Genomic DNA, 15,968 nt, shown 5'->3' on the forward strand with positions numbered 1-15,968 from the left:
AGAGAGAGAGAGAGAGAGAGAGCTTTCTCTTTTTTCTTTCTTTCCAACAATGTCTCCCATTTGGTAGCCTGTCTCCTCCCTCTTGATTTTTTGGCACATAGGTTGGGGGTGGGGAGTGATTAGTTTCATGCAATCTCATTTATTAATTCCAGGGATTATTGTTTGTGCTTGTTATTGGAAATCTTTGTATCTCAATGTTTTGCCAGATGTCTAACCAGCGAAACACTGTCATGAATGCCATTCAATACCCTTAAGGGAACTTAAGTGTAGTTCTACTAAATGGGGTCACCGGGAGGTAGCATGGAGGACAGCATTTCTATTTTCCAGTCTATTTATGCCTAGAACCAGTAGGGGGAAATCCTGTCAAGCCAAATAACTTCTACAACTATTTTCTCCAAGGAACCCCCCGCCCCCAATTAGACATCACAGATGGTTAAGAAATGTTGGTAGGTGAGGACTAAACAAAAACATACTTTTCCCTTCAGATGGCCAAATTTAGATGTACATACCTTGTCTAGACATTTCTGTATCTATTAAAAGACTGATCCGAGCCCTTCAGGAGGTTCTACGTATGGTCTGGGTTTTAAAGCTTTCAATTCTAACTTCTACCGTTTTGCTAGAAGGGCTGAGTGGGAAGAGAAGGCAAGAAAGTCGCAGGGAGTTCCTGAAGGCCACGTAAACCTAACTAAATAGTGATTATTCTGGAGGGGAAGCCAATGGGGGAGAACCTCAAAGTCACCCAGGAACTTTGTGCCCTAGAGAAAGAGGGGTTTCCGATCTTAAAAGTATCTAACATAAGAAGGCCAAAACCCCAAAGGAAAGCGGCTATTTTTTTTAAAACTGTTTTTAAAAACTGTTCACAGCAGTAGCTTTTTTTTTCTTTTTCTTTTTTTTTTTTTTTTTACCCCCAGATTGCTCAGTCACTCGGTCTACTCAGGGCATTCTCAATCGGGACAGGCGCTTCAAGGGCAGAAAACTCTTCATCTACAATACACGACCAACACGCACAGTGTATCTGTCACGTGAGAATGTGATGGGGCCCACCGAGGGGTGGGCAATGCCTTCAAAGGCTCCTTGGGGCAAAGCACACGCCAGGGGCGGCAGGCAGAAACCTCGGAGGACACTGCGCGCCGCCACTCACTGCACAGTGTGTGAAAACGCACCCAGGGCGGGACCGCGGGACCGCAGGCGCCCGTCCACCCTCGGCCGCACCCGCCAGCCTCCGCTTCGGGCTCCTGCCCCGCGTCACCCGCGTCACGAGGCTCGCTTGCCCTTCGCCGGGGGGGTGACTGCCCACACGCGGCCCCCGCTGGTCGCAGTTTCCTAGACAGCCGCGCGGCCCCTCCGCAGCCTCCGGAACGCGCGAGCGGGCGCGGGCAGCGAGAGCGCAGGCGCGGGCCCGGGAGAGCCGCCGCCGCGAAAGCGCGTGCGCGCGCGCTCGAGCGGGGTGGGCGGAGGGGCGGAGGGAGCGGCGGGGCCGCGAGGGGGCGGGGGGGGGGGGGGCGGAGAGGGGAGCCCCGGGAGCGGGAGCGCGGGCCCGGCGCTGCAGAGCAGAGCGAATCCTGAGCTCCGGCAGCAGGTACGTGTTCTTGCAGCCGGCAGCCGCCGGGGCTTCCCCTGCTGTGGCCCGGGCGGGCGGGTGAGGGAGGCAAGGGTAGGGGCCGGATCGTGGTTTGCAGGGTGACTGCCCTGGAGGACTAGGATCCCGCAACTGACCTTCATGTCCCGGGCTGGGGAGCCAGACGACCATCCTCTGGGCAGCGCGGGGTCTTCAGATCCAGACTGGGGATCTGCTTGTCACATGCTTCTTATTTATTTTTGCAAACTGTCCTGGTTCGGGTCCAGCTGCAGATGCCTTCCCTCCTATTCTTTGCCTCTGTGTGCCATCTTGCATTTATTAATAAAACATGAAAGCTGGGGGGTGCGGGAGGTTTGCTTCTAAGGGGAATCCCATTGCAGTATAGCAAGTGGACGCCTATTTTCGGTTTTCAGACGTGGTGTAGAGGTGGAAATCCCACACCCTAGGGATTTGTGGCTTTGCTGGTCGTGACCACTTCCTAGTGGGCTTCCCCGGTTTGTCGCTAGGTGCCCCAGCGGCAGGATGGACGGTCTGGAAAGGATGGAGGGTTTCACGTCAGCCTGGCGTACTGTTCGGAGGACAGGTGCAGACAGTTCCCTGCTTGCTGCTAACTTGCCACGGAGGTTTAAACCCAGGAAAGAAATTCTTTCTAAATTGTTAATAGGAGGCCTTGAATTGAGTATCTGAGACTTGCCTACTCAGACTCACCGCGGTTTTGCATCTGAAGTCGATTAAAGCTAGCCACCTGTTGGAAGTCAGACCCCATACTCCATTCTGTTTCATAGTCACCAATACTGAAATAATGAGGTCCATAAGACCCCATTCTATTCTCTTTAAATGTGTTGCCTGCCATTTCTTTCTTTTGAAATAAATTCTTATTTTTTCCATTATATAGTTTAGACTGAAATATGATTTATTTATATTCCATATACATACATCACCATATTCCAAACACTGGGCTTCTCTTCAGGGTATATTATCTATTTCCCTTCACTTAGCTGTGAAGAAGAGAAGACTGTATGTAACTGCTTCCCTATGGCCCTCCCCCAGAAATAATATAGTGAAAAGAACAGAAAGAGCTGGAAGCACAAAATGAAAATGACTTGCAAGCTGTAGGGGTCCAGCAGCTGGACTGTGGTACCACATTAAACCAGGAGATGTACTTGTATGGACCCAGTGCTGAGCTAAACGCCATTTGTGGCTGATTTCCTTGGGTCTTTACTGCAAGGCTGTCATCTCTGTGTTGGAGATGAAGAAGCTGGCACTTAAAAGGTTAACTGACTTACCCAAGGTCGCACAGTCAGGAGCAGGGTAAAGATCCAGTTCATCTGCATTACACCCACATTGCAGATTGCAGGGCACTGGGGGCTCAGCATTCAACTTCAGTGTTGCTACCCCATCCTTCTTTACATTAAGATCAGGTTCACGTGTGAGCTCATAGGCCCTGATGCAATTTTCCATTTCACAAATCCCGTACCAATTTTGTGGCTTTCCAAGATGAGGGAGGAACTGGTGTTCCTGAGTGGCACCTTGTGTAATTTCTTTTGTGGTGACACTGAGACTATTTTTAGACACAGGGTCCAAGGCATCCTGCATTAAAACTACCCCACATAATCAATTATGTTCAGTTTAAACCCACGGAGCACCTACAGATGTGGGTGCTGGCATACTCTTCGCACCCCCGCCCCGCCCTACCTGTTTGAGCACCATCTCTTGCTGTTACTGCTGGTCGTCACTCCACTGTCTTGTCACACTTGTGGGTGCTGTGAGGGGGTAAAGGACTCCATGCCAGCCATGTGGCACAGTCTGGTGTCTACAACCATGGCAACTATTCACTAAAAGCTCTTAGAATGTATCCATTTGACTATGGAGATATATATATATATATATATATATATATATATATATATATATATATATATATATATGTGTGTGTGTGTGTGTGTGTGTGTGTGTAATCTCTCTTTTCACAAGTACATTCTTACAGCTCAGGTGTTGGACTTGGTTACACATGTGTAGCAGTTTTCATGGACTTACAAGCTTTTATAGTTTCGTGAATGGAAAATTCACCTAACAGAGCTGCTAGATTTTATACTCAGGCTGTGCAATGGTGCTAGTAGTGAGAAAGGTATAGTTGAATTTAGAGAATTAACTGGAAAGCACATCATATGGAAGACACAGCTTTTAATAATGCATGCACTGGCTATGATAGATAACAGTAAGCGAGATATATAAAATTGTTTATTCTAAGTTCTAAAAGCTGTTTTCTTCCTTGGACATGAGCCTGCTTTGAGCAGAACGTTACCTCCATCATGATACTGACTTCTACTGATAGCAGACAATTTGTATAGAAGACTTGCCTCTTAGAAAATATTCCATTTTGGAATAATTCAATTTCCAGGGCTTATGGAAATGCTGAGGTGGAGTTTTTCTGTCCTGGAGATTTCCAGCCTATGGTCAGAAACTCGGGATGAGTCCTGACAGCCCTGAGAAGAGGAAACAGAAAGACACAGGTGTTGCTGATTTCTGGGGAAGAAAGGGGCTTTCTTTTCCCTGGGAAGTGTCAGGATCCTCTCCAGGAAGGAACCTCATGATTGCCCAGCGTGAGGTAGACTGGTTGCCTTTCGTGCAAACAGAATTTTATGTAATGCACACATGAGCTTCCTTCTCTGCGCACAGGTCAACTCGGGAACTGTAAACAAGCAAACAACCAAATATTCTGGACTATGTCGTCCCTTCTTGAAACATTTTTAAACTTGGCAAAGCCATGTGGGGCCTTTATGAAGGCTTCTGTGTCACTTTTTATTTCTCTCACGGAGAGTGAGCATTTCAGAGGGGAGAGGAAGGACTACCATGTTCACGCTACATGTTTTGCTATAACTCGTTATTGTGCATGTTTTGATGCATTGGTGAACAAGGCACTGAGCTGTCTTGTGTTGGCTGACCATGCAAGTTATTTAGTTATGAGATGGAGTTTTACTTATTTCCCTTAATTTAGTGTTTTTAAATGAAAAAGATTTAGTGCCAATACCGTGAATCACAGAAATTCATAGATAGTTTATATGGAAGGACTTTAATTTCATTGGTTTCTGCTTTTGTCCTTGATGGGAGCTGTAGCAAGGAGTTCCCATCCCCTCATTGGTTCAAATGGAACCAGCTGGGACCATGGATGCTGGCTGAGGACTATCTCAGAACTCATTTGGGACCTTCTGTGGTTGAGATCTCATCCGAGGATCCTAGAACTCCCTAGGAGTTCCTGAAGTTGGATCATAGCAACCTATCTTATGATGAAGTCTATATAGAGCAGGCCAGAAAGCTAATTCCCCTGCATCAGTCAACACTGGCCTATGTTACGATTTCTTTTTTCAAATGTAATAAATGTTCATGGTAGAATGTTCAGTCGTTTTTGTTTTTGTTTTTTGTTTTTTTAAAGAAAAATTGAAAGTCTTTGATAATCCTATTACTAGTAGCCCCCATTAACAGCTTGGTGTGGATTGTTCCAGATTTTTAAGTACAGAAACTAAAATGTTATTTTCTTACAACTACTATGTTCATAGACAAATAGTACTTTTCAGTTTGTTTCCTTGCACCTGCCACTACATCTTTGGTGTCTGAGAGGCCCTTGAATGGCCAGCTTCTAAACACTTTCATTCCCACTCAGTGGGAGCCCAGTGGGAAGAGCCCTACAACTACAGCAAGGCTGAAAGGCTGCAGGAACTGATGGGTGTTATGGTAGGAAGCTGTTATGTGCTGTGTCCTGGTGGGGAGTTTCATATTCCATGTCTCTTTGCAGTTACCCTTTGTGGTCCCGTATACAGATGAGGAGCTGGGAGCCCCAAATAAGCAACACAGGAACAGACCTGATATCCAGGCTGTCAGTGAGGCTCAGACCCTGGGCTAGGAACAGACCTGATTTCCAGGCTGTGTCATTGTGGCTCAGACGCTGGGTTTTTCCTTTCTCAGCTCTGACTGCAGGGTGAAGTGGCCTCTACCCCTTTGTTCTCTGACCTTCCATCTCATTCCTTCCTCTCTACCCATTCTAGCCTCTCTGTTGTTTCTCTGCCTCCGGGTCTTGGCTATAATAGGTTTTATTCCAGGAACGCTCTTCCTGCAGGTTCTGCGGGCTCACTTCTTTACCTCCTTGAGGCTTTGCTTAAAGTCTCACTGTGCCTTCAAAAGCCCTTAGCTTTTCTTCCTGTCTCTGCTGCATTCGCAACACCCCCTAGCACACAGCATTAAGTCTTCTTTGAGTTTATATCCATCTCCTCCATGGAACGAACGCTACAGAAGACAAAGGTTTTGCCCGTCCTTACTCTCCTATCCCTGGAACTGTGTAAATGGAGCCGACAGCTCACGGTGGCATCCTCAGATCCCTTCAGCTTCCCACATTTCTTGTTTTCATTAGCGGTGGCTCTTGCTGTTCCCTGCAGTGGCTTTACATGTTCCTTACAGCCACACCAAGGAACATGCAAAAAGAATTAGGAAAGATGTGTCTTTCTTTTGCTCCAGTGCTGTGAAAGAGGCAACTTGGGAGAATCAGGCAGTGTAGAGATGGAGAGGAAGTCCCTGAGAGTCGTTCTGAGGGTATGACGGGACAGCAAAGCATGAGGAGAGGCCCATGACTATGGGGTCTGGTGAGGCTTCCCCTCTCCTTGGGCTGCACAGTGCTTCTGACAGCTTCCAAAGAAGGAGACTCCAGAATGCTTTGCTGACCACCAAGTTTTTAGCCCGTGTCACTAAAGAAAATCTATGCTCACTTACGCCAGTGTTTTCACCCCGGCAGGCTAACCATCTTGCTCCCTGTGGTAACCTCTGCATTGTTTAGACGTTAAATAGCTGCTGGTGTCTTTCCTGTTGAAGTTAGGGTTCACTCTCACAGCACTTACCACTTTGTCTGGGAAGTATGGTTAGCAAGCATGAGGCAGAAGCAGCACACTCAAGATTCCTTTGGCCAAAACAAACCTGAATGTGCATTTTGTAGGAGAACTGTTTGGGACAGAACAAAATTGTAGGCACTTTGGGGACTGATTCATACCTAGAACTCTATATAAGGAACTGTACTGGGGTGCTGAAGGGAGCTGATAGGCATGGAAAGAGGCTCCGATAAAAGAATGATTCCCCTCTTCCTCTTGTCCTCTACCTCCTCTTCCTCGGTTGCACTCATGGCTCTGAACTGTTTGCTCTAAGTAGACTTCCCTTTCCAAAGCTGCAGCCCCCTAAACCTGTGTTCGATTTGCAATAAAAACTATCCAGTACCTGGCATGAAAACTGATAGCTACCGTCCTAACCACTCATTAACACAAAGGATCCCTCCAAGAATGTCTGTTTAGCAGCTCAGGTTTTTAGCTCAGATTGGAATCAGACAGATGTTCTCAGGGTGGACCCTGGTTTGATGGCTTTCGGATGCTTTCCGTCCTCCAAAGCAAGCTGTGTGGGTCTGATATAATGTCTTCCTCCCTGATAGTCTCCCTAGAAAGAGTTAATTTTTTTTTTTTTTTTGCATTTTACCTGCATGCAAAGCAGCTCATTGTCTCTTGCCATAATTACTAAAATGTGTTCTTTTTGAAAGAGTAGGATATTTCAAACCCTCGAATAAAGTTGAGGTTGCGCCTCATCAGGCTCGCTCCTTGAAACCTTCCTCCTGTTCTCCCTGCCAGTCCCTCTCCAAGGCTAGATTTGCTGTCTTCCTTGCCCCACGGGAGACTCCTGTCCTCACCTCTCTTCCCACAGAGCTCTGGTAAAGGTCACAAATCTGATAGCTGTTTCTCAGATTTCCTTCCTGATGGCTCAGCAACACCTGAGCCTGCTGCTGCTTCCTGGAAGCACTCTGTCCATCTGCCTCTTTGCACTTCCTGATCCGCCCCGGGCCAGTGTCCTTAAGGCCTGCGAGCTTTACCCTGGATCTGAATCCTGGCCCTTGCTCTTGCTCACAGTGGAGCTTGAATAGTTAATTGTCTCGGGTTCCCTGTGGAAGAGCTATGTCATGGCTTTGGGAATGAAGATGAAGAGAGCATGGCAAGAGAGCAGCAGTCACTAAATGTCACCTTTGATCATTAATGCTTCCCTTGTATCTTTGGGGGAAAAATAAAACCCACTTTCCCCTCTAAGACTGGCTCTCGTTCAGTCTCCCTCCAGCCCCTTCTTTGCAGTACATTCCCCACTGGGCCCCTTTCACCTTGTCCTGCTATGCCCCACTTCACTGCCAGAGGGATAAAGAGGGCTGTGCCTGCCTGCCTGCTGGAGCCACAGAGTGCAGCCTGCTTTGTGACGTCAGCGTCCTCCCTTGGGCATGAAGCCTATCTCACTGGCGGATCACAAATTACTCAAAAACATCAGCTGTGATTTATACTTCTCAAAAATAGCTCTCTCAGCATTCCACCCAATACTTTAAACACAGTAGGATTTTTTTTTTAACTCCTATCTTTTATCCGCTAAGACACTGTAGTTTTATATGAACCTTCTAAAAAAAATTCTTCTTTCTAAATTGACGCCTGTATTGATCGGTTCTGGAGTCCGTGCAGGCTTCATAGGAGAAAACCAAGTCAACAGTGCCAGGAGAGCAAACCTGAGAACCTTGTGGAATATGGAGGTATGTACAGAAATAACTAAAAATGATGGGCGTACAGGGAAGGACTTAATACTTTAAAAGGTAGCTTGACATCTTTCCAACCTATGAAAGCTACTTTTACAGTGTTTAGAGTTTTGGTTTTGTTTGTATGTTGTTTTCTATCCCAATCCTCGCTACCACCAGGATAAAATGAACACTAAGGGTTCAAGCAACACACCCACCAGCCCTCACACTTGACACAGACCTCCTGAGCCGCTCTGTTCTGGACCTGCATTCTACCTCTGTGCCAAGTAAAGACGACATTAAAGTTAATAGATGGGATAGCCACTTTAAAAAGAAAAAAAGTTGAGATGTCCTAGTTGGTAAGGCAGCTGCACAAGGACTTGTGTTCAGATCCCTAGTACCTATGCAAACAACCAACCAACCTCCCCCAAACCAAAACCAATGGACAGAGTCATGGTCATTTGTAATCCTCATGCAGGGGGCGGAAGTGGAGACTGGCCAGCCAATCAGTGAGCACTAGCTCAAGTGAGTGATCCACCTCACAAAATAAGGTGGGGACCAACTGAGCCCACTTAAAGAAGTCAGTCAGACAGACAGACAGACACACAATCTAATCCCATTACTGGTGTGCTCAGTTGGAACAAAGGCTAGTGTGTGTTTTTCATCAGTATCTGCATTATCTCTGAGGTCATAAAAATCAGATTTTCTTCTCAGCTGTCAGTCTTCTCCAATAAAGTGTATCACTGGGTGTATCAATCACACTCTAGGGCAGGCAGGCCCCATTCCCAGGAGTGACCAACACAAAATGAACTCAATGGTGGTTTGTTTGTTTGTTTTTGTACGATTAGTCTTTTGCCTGTTTGTTTGAATTTTCAATTTTTTTTTGGTTGGTTTTTTGGTTTTTTTGGGGGGTGAGGTGGGGTGCTGGGACTTGTTTGTCCTGAGAGATGGAGAGAAAGATCACATGCATAAAGTTGGGTGGCAGAGAGATGTGTAGGATCTAGGAAGAGTTGAAGGAGAGAAGAAACATGATTTAATATATTGTGCGAAAAAAATAATTAAAAATCATACAATAAGAAAGAAAAAAAAAGTCAGGCTGGAGAGATGGCTCCGCGGTTAAGAGCCACTGTCTGCTCTTCCAGAGGCCCTGAGCTCAATTCCCAGGACCTACATGGTGGCCCACAACCATCTGTAATGGATCTGATGCCTGCCCTCTTCTGATGTCTGAAGATAGCTACAGTGTTCTCATGTACATGCAATACATAAATGTTTTTTTTTTTTTTTTAAATCAAACAACTTTCTCTCTCTAGCCTAGAGGATGCTAAGGACCAGGCTCCTTGCATCCTGAGGCTTCAAGGTGAGCTTCCCCACTGAAGCACTGGCAATAGCCTGGGCCTCGTGACCCATTTGCATAGGGCCATCCTGTGCATTACCCAAGATGCTTAATACCACCCCTGGTCCCAGCCACTTGATAAATCTTTCAACCCTCCCCAGATATGATTACCAAAAATTTCCCCCAAATTACCATCTGTTTTGTGGGGTCTAAAATCTTCCTCAAATGAGACCTTCAGGGTCACTACAGAAAATTCATCAATGGTCTGGTTTGTAAACTATAGAATTTGGGTAGTTTGGGTCAACTGAAGATTTTAACTAATGTGTGAGATACATTTGTTTTAGAAATTTGAAATAGCATTGGTGTTTCTAAGCCATGCATAGTTATATCACAAATAACGATATGTAAATAAAGTAGCTACAAAATGGAGACCATATTAACTCCCAAAGGAATTAGATCCAGATGCAACAACATATTCCAGGAATACTGCAGCCATTCTTAGGGTGTTTTATTTGGGCATTTCAAGTGTATAAAATACAGTCAGGATTATAATAATAAGTTTATCAAACTAAAAATAGTATTTCAGTAGAACTCTAAGTGGTTTACAATTTTAAGAAATTCTATTTGACCTGTGGAGTGCTGGCTCGGCTCGCCAGTCTTCTCTTGACCAAAGAGCTACTCCAAGACAACACTTCAAGGACTTCAGGGGTGAAGAATGAATGACAGGGTGCTTTGTGCTCTAGTGAAAGGCCACAATTGCTCAGTAATCTTCATGGCTATTCAAAAATATTGCTGTAGACTTGTGATGTAGAGCCCACCTCCAACCGAGGGTCACCATTATATTCTTCCCAAAGGCAGTTGCAGAAATTGCACACTACACCCAAAGACTTTGACAGTTAAATATATGCTTGCTAGAAAACTTTAAGGCTCCATCCTCGGAAGAAACCTGCTTTGGCTGAAGATTAACTTTAGCTTGCTTGTTGCCTTTGGGGAAAGGAAAGCACACATTGAAGACTTGCTGTGTGCTCTGCCCAGGAGTCTGAGATAGCCTGATGCATTTTCTCCCAAGATCAGAAGAGAGCAGGTGTCTTCGTGGTAGCATGGCCATAGACATAGCATAGCCCAAGGTGGCTTTCAACGTATGATCCTCCTGCCTCCACCTCTTCAGCACATCCTACTAGGTGAATAAAAGAGCTTGGAACTAGATAAAAGACTGAATATTTGATTTAGACCAGATGATGTCCTGTTAATACCTAACCATCGGATGTGGTTCTAGCACACGTGAGTGGGTGGAGAGCTACAGAAGCTGTCGAAGTTGTCTTCAATGCCAGAGAAGAGGAGACCATTGTAGACAGTTTGAGGACAAAGGCAGGAGAAAATGAAGCCATTTCTAGTTTTCACTCGTACACACTGACTGGTACCAGTTCCTCCCCATCTCCCAAGATGATATAAGAATGTCTCACATCACTCAAACAGTTCAGAGAATCACTAGCAATAAAGAATCATAAAGTTTGTACATTGTTTTAAATTTTCTTTTAGAATTATTTATTTTATGTATAGGATTATTTTCCCTGCATGTATGTATGTGTACCGTATGCATGCCAGGTACCTACAGGGGTAAGAAGAAGGTGTTGGAACCCTAAGAACCAGAATTTCAAATGGTTGTGAGCTACCATGTGATAAGCCTGGGTCCTTTGCAAGAACAAGTGCCCTTAACCACTTAACCATATCTCCAGCCCCTATACATTGTTTTTAAAGATATAATACAAGCCAGGCAGTGTGGTGCATGCCTTTAATCCCAGCACTTGGGAGGCAGAGGCAGGCAGATTTCTGAGTTTGAGGCCAGCCTGGTCTACAGAGTGAGTTCCAGGATAGCCTTGTCACAAAAAAACAAAAAACAAAAAAGATAATATTATGTATCTATAATAGAGTACACAACAGTATAAATATAACTTTACTGAGCAGTCAAAATACTCATGTGACTTGCTTTAAGATTTTTATTTCATTAATTCTTTGAGAATTTCATACTATTTTAATTAAATTCACACCAACTCCTCCAAAATCTACTGCCTAGCCTCCACTATTGTGTTATTTATTGATTTATTTATAACCCGTTGACTCTCAGTTTGTGCTGATTGTATACTTCTGGGTATGGGGTCATTTGCTGGAGCATGATCAGTCTACCAGGAGCTATATCCTTAAAGAAAGCTGACAACAGCTGCTTCTTTCTTCTCCCAACAGCCTTGCCTATCTGAAGCTCCTCAGTGTGGGGCAGAGGTTCACAAACCCCTTCCTACTCCATGACAGCATGTTGGCTGGCCTGATCTTGTTCAGGACCATGTACTCTGTTTTGGCCTGGCCATCCCCCGTCTCTGGCTCTTACAGCCTGCTCCCTCTTCCATGATGGTCACTGAGTCTTGGAGTGTGAGAGAGATGTCCCATTGATCTCTCCACTCACACATATTCTCTGCACTTTGACCAGCTGCAATTTTCTGTGTTAACCACCATCCACGACACCAAGTGACTTCTCCGACGATGTAAGAGAATTACACTTAATCTAATGGGGTAGACTACAAATTTAGAGGGCAGTTTGATACTGTATCCATAAAGTAGAATAACAACTGCAACAGTAGGTATATCTCTAGGGCCTGTGAGCTCCCCAAGCATGGGCTCATGGCTATATTTACAGTACCAGGCATGTGTTTCCTCTTAAGGTGGGTGTTAAATCCAGCCAGGAAGAAGCTGGTTACCCCAATAGCATTTGTACCATTATTGCACATCTGTGCACATCTTACCACACTGCTCATGACTGCAGCTCACCAGGTTCACAGCTGGATAAGATGATTAAGATTTCCTGTCAGCAACCTGTCTAGCACCCTTTAGTACTGTGCAAGCCAGCCAGGAAGGAGGAAGCTTTAGTACAAACTTAATCATTCCATATCTGTGACCAATTTGTGTGGTGTCTTCTGCAATACAGTCTTAACTATCTAGTTCTAGTGGACAAACCAGAGCAATGGCATATTCTGTGTTGTGGGGTGTCCCCAGAACGGTATGACTTACTTCAGTATATTTATTCACTTTATTGTAGCAATATATAACTGAACTTGCAATACCTCCAAGATACGTCTGTACTTGAAAAGGAGCACTAGCTTAAAGCATCAGGATTCCTGGAATCTAGTCTCAGCTTTTCCACAAACTAGAGGTGCAAGTGTGGACAAGTCACCTGGCTTTCCTAGGTCCTGGCATCCTCTTTTGTCTGGTGATAGAAGTGAGCGTTTTTAAGTATCCAAACATAATTCCTCCACTCCTTTAAACTACACAGTGCCATAAAACAGCAGGACAAAATAATTCACACAAGTGATCTGGTTTTACAGATCATATTTCAGTTATATTTGTTGGAAGACTCAAGCATTGATGAATGGCATTTGGCAGGGAAAAAAAAAACCTTAGTCTATCTGAAACCCTTAGTTATACACTGTATGTAGCTTTGTACCTTGTACACGTCAGTGGACACCACATTGTCAATGACACATGATGGAGAGAGTCAGAAATTTGCTGCAGCCTGTTCGTCTGGGGATGATTGGCTTGTCTCAGAGACATAGCATCCAGATTTCCAGCAGAGTCTGCTCTAAAAACCTGAGTCCTAGCTGGGCAGTTGGTCCATCACTGGAGAGGCAGAGGGAGAGAGGCAGAGGCAGAAGCAGGTAGACCTCTGAGTTCAAGGACAGCCTGGTCTTCAGAACAAGCTCCAGGGCAGCTGGGGACACACAGAGAAGCCCGGTGTCACAAAACCTAAGTAAATAAGAAGGCAAGGAATAAAGAGAACCTGAGTCCTTGTTCCTACAGAGACAAGTCACTGAGCACACTCAGTGGGAAGTGTGGGGACCATAGGTGCTTTCCCATTGGATTTGTTTCAAGACTTTGTTTATAGTTAAATACTATTGTCACCCTGGGTGTAAGGTGTTTGTTTTGTTCACATGTGCATGTATGTGACAATGTATGTAGAAACGAGAAGTCCATATCAAGTCTCTCTCTCTCTCCCTCCCTCCCTCCCTCCCTCCCTCTCATTTTTTGAGACAGAGTCTTTTTCTTCTGCTGGAACTTGAACTTGCTGATTTGCCTTGATTGACTGGCCAGCAAGCTCCAGGGATCTGCCCATCTCCACCTTCCCAGTGCTAGGATTATGGCTGTGTGCCACCACATTTAGCTCTTACATGGATGGTGGATTCTCATACTTGCATAACAAACACTTTATAGGCTAAGCCATCTCCTCAGCTCCCACAGGTGTAGCTAGCTTCTTGTGAGACAGTTTCATATATATCCCAGGCTGGCCTTGAACTCACTCCGCAGTTGAAGATGACCTTGAATTTCTTATCCTCTTGCCTCTGCCTCCTGAGTACTGAGGTCAGATGTGTGTACCACCACACCTAGCTTATGGGATGCTGGGGGTAGAACCAAGGGCTGCATACATGCCCAGCAAACACTTTACCAGCTGAGCTGTATCTCGAGCTCTGTGTGTAGGAAGGGCAAGGGAGAGCATCGAGCACCCTCCCTATCACTCTCCACCTTTTCTCTGCAGACAGGACCCTCACGGAACCTCGGGCTCACTTTTTCTGGCCAGCCAATGTGATTCTCCTGTCTCTGCCTCTTTCCTGACCTGACAAGCACTGGGTTGGAGGCTCATAGCTACACCCAGCTTTCTACATGGGTGTGGGATCCAAACTCAGGTCCCCTATTTACACAGCAAATGCATTTTCCCACTAAATCTCCTGAGCCTAGAATGGTATTTTTCAAACATGATTACCTATTTTACCTATATGCATACTACCTATATACTATGGATATATCTATAATACCTATTGACAATTATTGCTACTGTTATGTGTACTACCTGCTATAATTGATTTTAAGTTATTTTTAATTGTGGTAAAACACTTAGAAAGCTCACCAGTCTAACCATTGAATTCGGTGGTATTTAGTGTACTTACAGCACTATGCCATCATCATCACCATCCAAGCCCAGAAGTCTCCATCTTGCAGAACTGAGACTTTGCTCATTAACTACACATACTCTGTTCCTTTACAGCTTTGTGTTATTGATATCACAAAGTACCTCTTTCTATTATATGTTATAATAGGCTTTAATGCTTTCTATTTAGTTCAGCTTAATAACTTGCCAAGAACAGCAAAAAGGCCTGTATAATAAGAATGCTGAAACTCAGAAGATGGGGCAGGAAACGGGAAAAGGAACTTGTAGGGCCGTGCTGACCCCATGGGCAGTGTGGAGCTTGGAAATATGATGGGGAACGTTTTTGGAGTGTTGGGGGCAGGGAAGTGAAATGAGTGAAGTTGTCTTAGGGTCATGGGGACGCCATGGAGGATGGTCTCATAGGGAGGCAACAGGGGAACAGTTGGAGTCAGCAGCCTGGGTACAGGGTGCAGGGTGACTTGGCTACAGGGGTGCCTGTGCCAGTGGATCAAATGCTTGGAATCTGGGTACATTTTGAAGGTGAAACCCACAAGACTTGCTGATGATTGGGTTTGAGGTTGGGGAGAAAGACAGGAATCAAGGCGGGCCTCATAGTTTTGGGGGGATGACCAACCAGAGAGATGAAATTGCCATCTATTGATGTACAGACAGAGGAGGTGGAGGAGATGTTAAATGGAGGAAATGAGGGGTTCTGTTTCAATCATGTTACATTTCACAGTCTATTAGAGATCTAATTGAAGATGTCAAACAGGCAGTTGAATACACAAGTCTGGATTTCAGGGAGAAAATGGGGCTGAAGTCAGAAGTTTTAGAGATGATATGCAGGTGACATTTTAAGCTATGGGTTTGAATGAACTTTCCTGGGGCAAGAAAGAGAAGATAGTTGTGGAGTGTCACAGTCATGAGCCCTAAGGCATGTCAGTGTTCAGAGGTCAAGGGGAACACCCAATGAGGGAAGAGAGTAACACTAGATGGTGTGGTCTCCTGAGAGCCATGTCAGTGAAGCTCTTTGGGGAGACGAGTGATCAGCTGTGTCTAAAGTGGCTACGGGATTGAGCATTATATTTAGCAGTGGCTTATGTTGAGACGGACCGCAGACCCCACAGTCTGTGTCTGTCTGATGACATGACTAGGTAGGGACCCCCGCGTCAAGCAAGTCCACTTCATTTTGTTGCTACAGTAATTTGGCTGAAGTTTATCAAACACCATTTGCCTTGTGTTCGTCTCTGAACTAAGAGTGACCAAAATGAGTCGCATCACAGCTCTGGACCTCAACAGAGGTTAGTAACCTAAGAGTGGCACTTCGGAATTCCTGAGCTGAGCCTCCTAGGTCCTGGGGTTCTGCTCTCAGATATCTATGTACATTTTTCAAATGGGGACTCTATTTTGTCCCTACTGGTACTGAGAAGATGGTTCTTTAAGCTCTCTATTGTTCCTTCCTAAAAATCAGTGCTTTACTTCTTGATAGAAAACTACCTTCCCTGTTCCTGTCTTC

The 15,968-nt window shown here is 45.2% G+C and overlaps 2 protein-coding genes across 3 annotated transcripts in view; one reads left to right on the forward strand and one right to left on the reverse strand.

The window, feature by feature from the left end:
* Positions 1-1,341, reverse strand: part of Nrg4 (neuregulin 4) — a 105,539-nt gene extending 104,198 nt beyond the window's left edge. Inside the window, exon 1 of the mRNA XM_021207791.2 lies at positions 1,164-1,341. The gene's annotated coding sequence lies outside the window, so the exon portion shown is untranslated. The remainder of the gene's footprint in view (positions 1-1,163) is intronic.
* A 150-nt stretch (positions 1,342-1,491) lies between these two features.
* The window catches only part of Tmem266 (transmembrane protein 266), a 112,564-nt gene continuing 98,087 nt past the window's right edge, over positions 1,492-15,968 (forward strand). For both annotated transcript variants that reach the window (XM_021207891.2, XM_029543804.1), the window contains exon 1: positions 1,492-1,579. The gene's annotated coding sequence lies outside the window, so the exon portion shown is untranslated. The remainder of the gene's footprint in view (positions 1,580-15,968) is intronic.

This window comes from Mus pahari, chromosome 10 (genome assembly GCF_900095145.1).
Source record: "Mus pahari chromosome 10, PAHARI_EIJ_v1.1, whole genome shotgun sequence".
Lineage (NCBI taxonomy): Eukaryota > Metazoa > Chordata > Mammalia > Rodentia > Muridae > Mus > Mus pahari.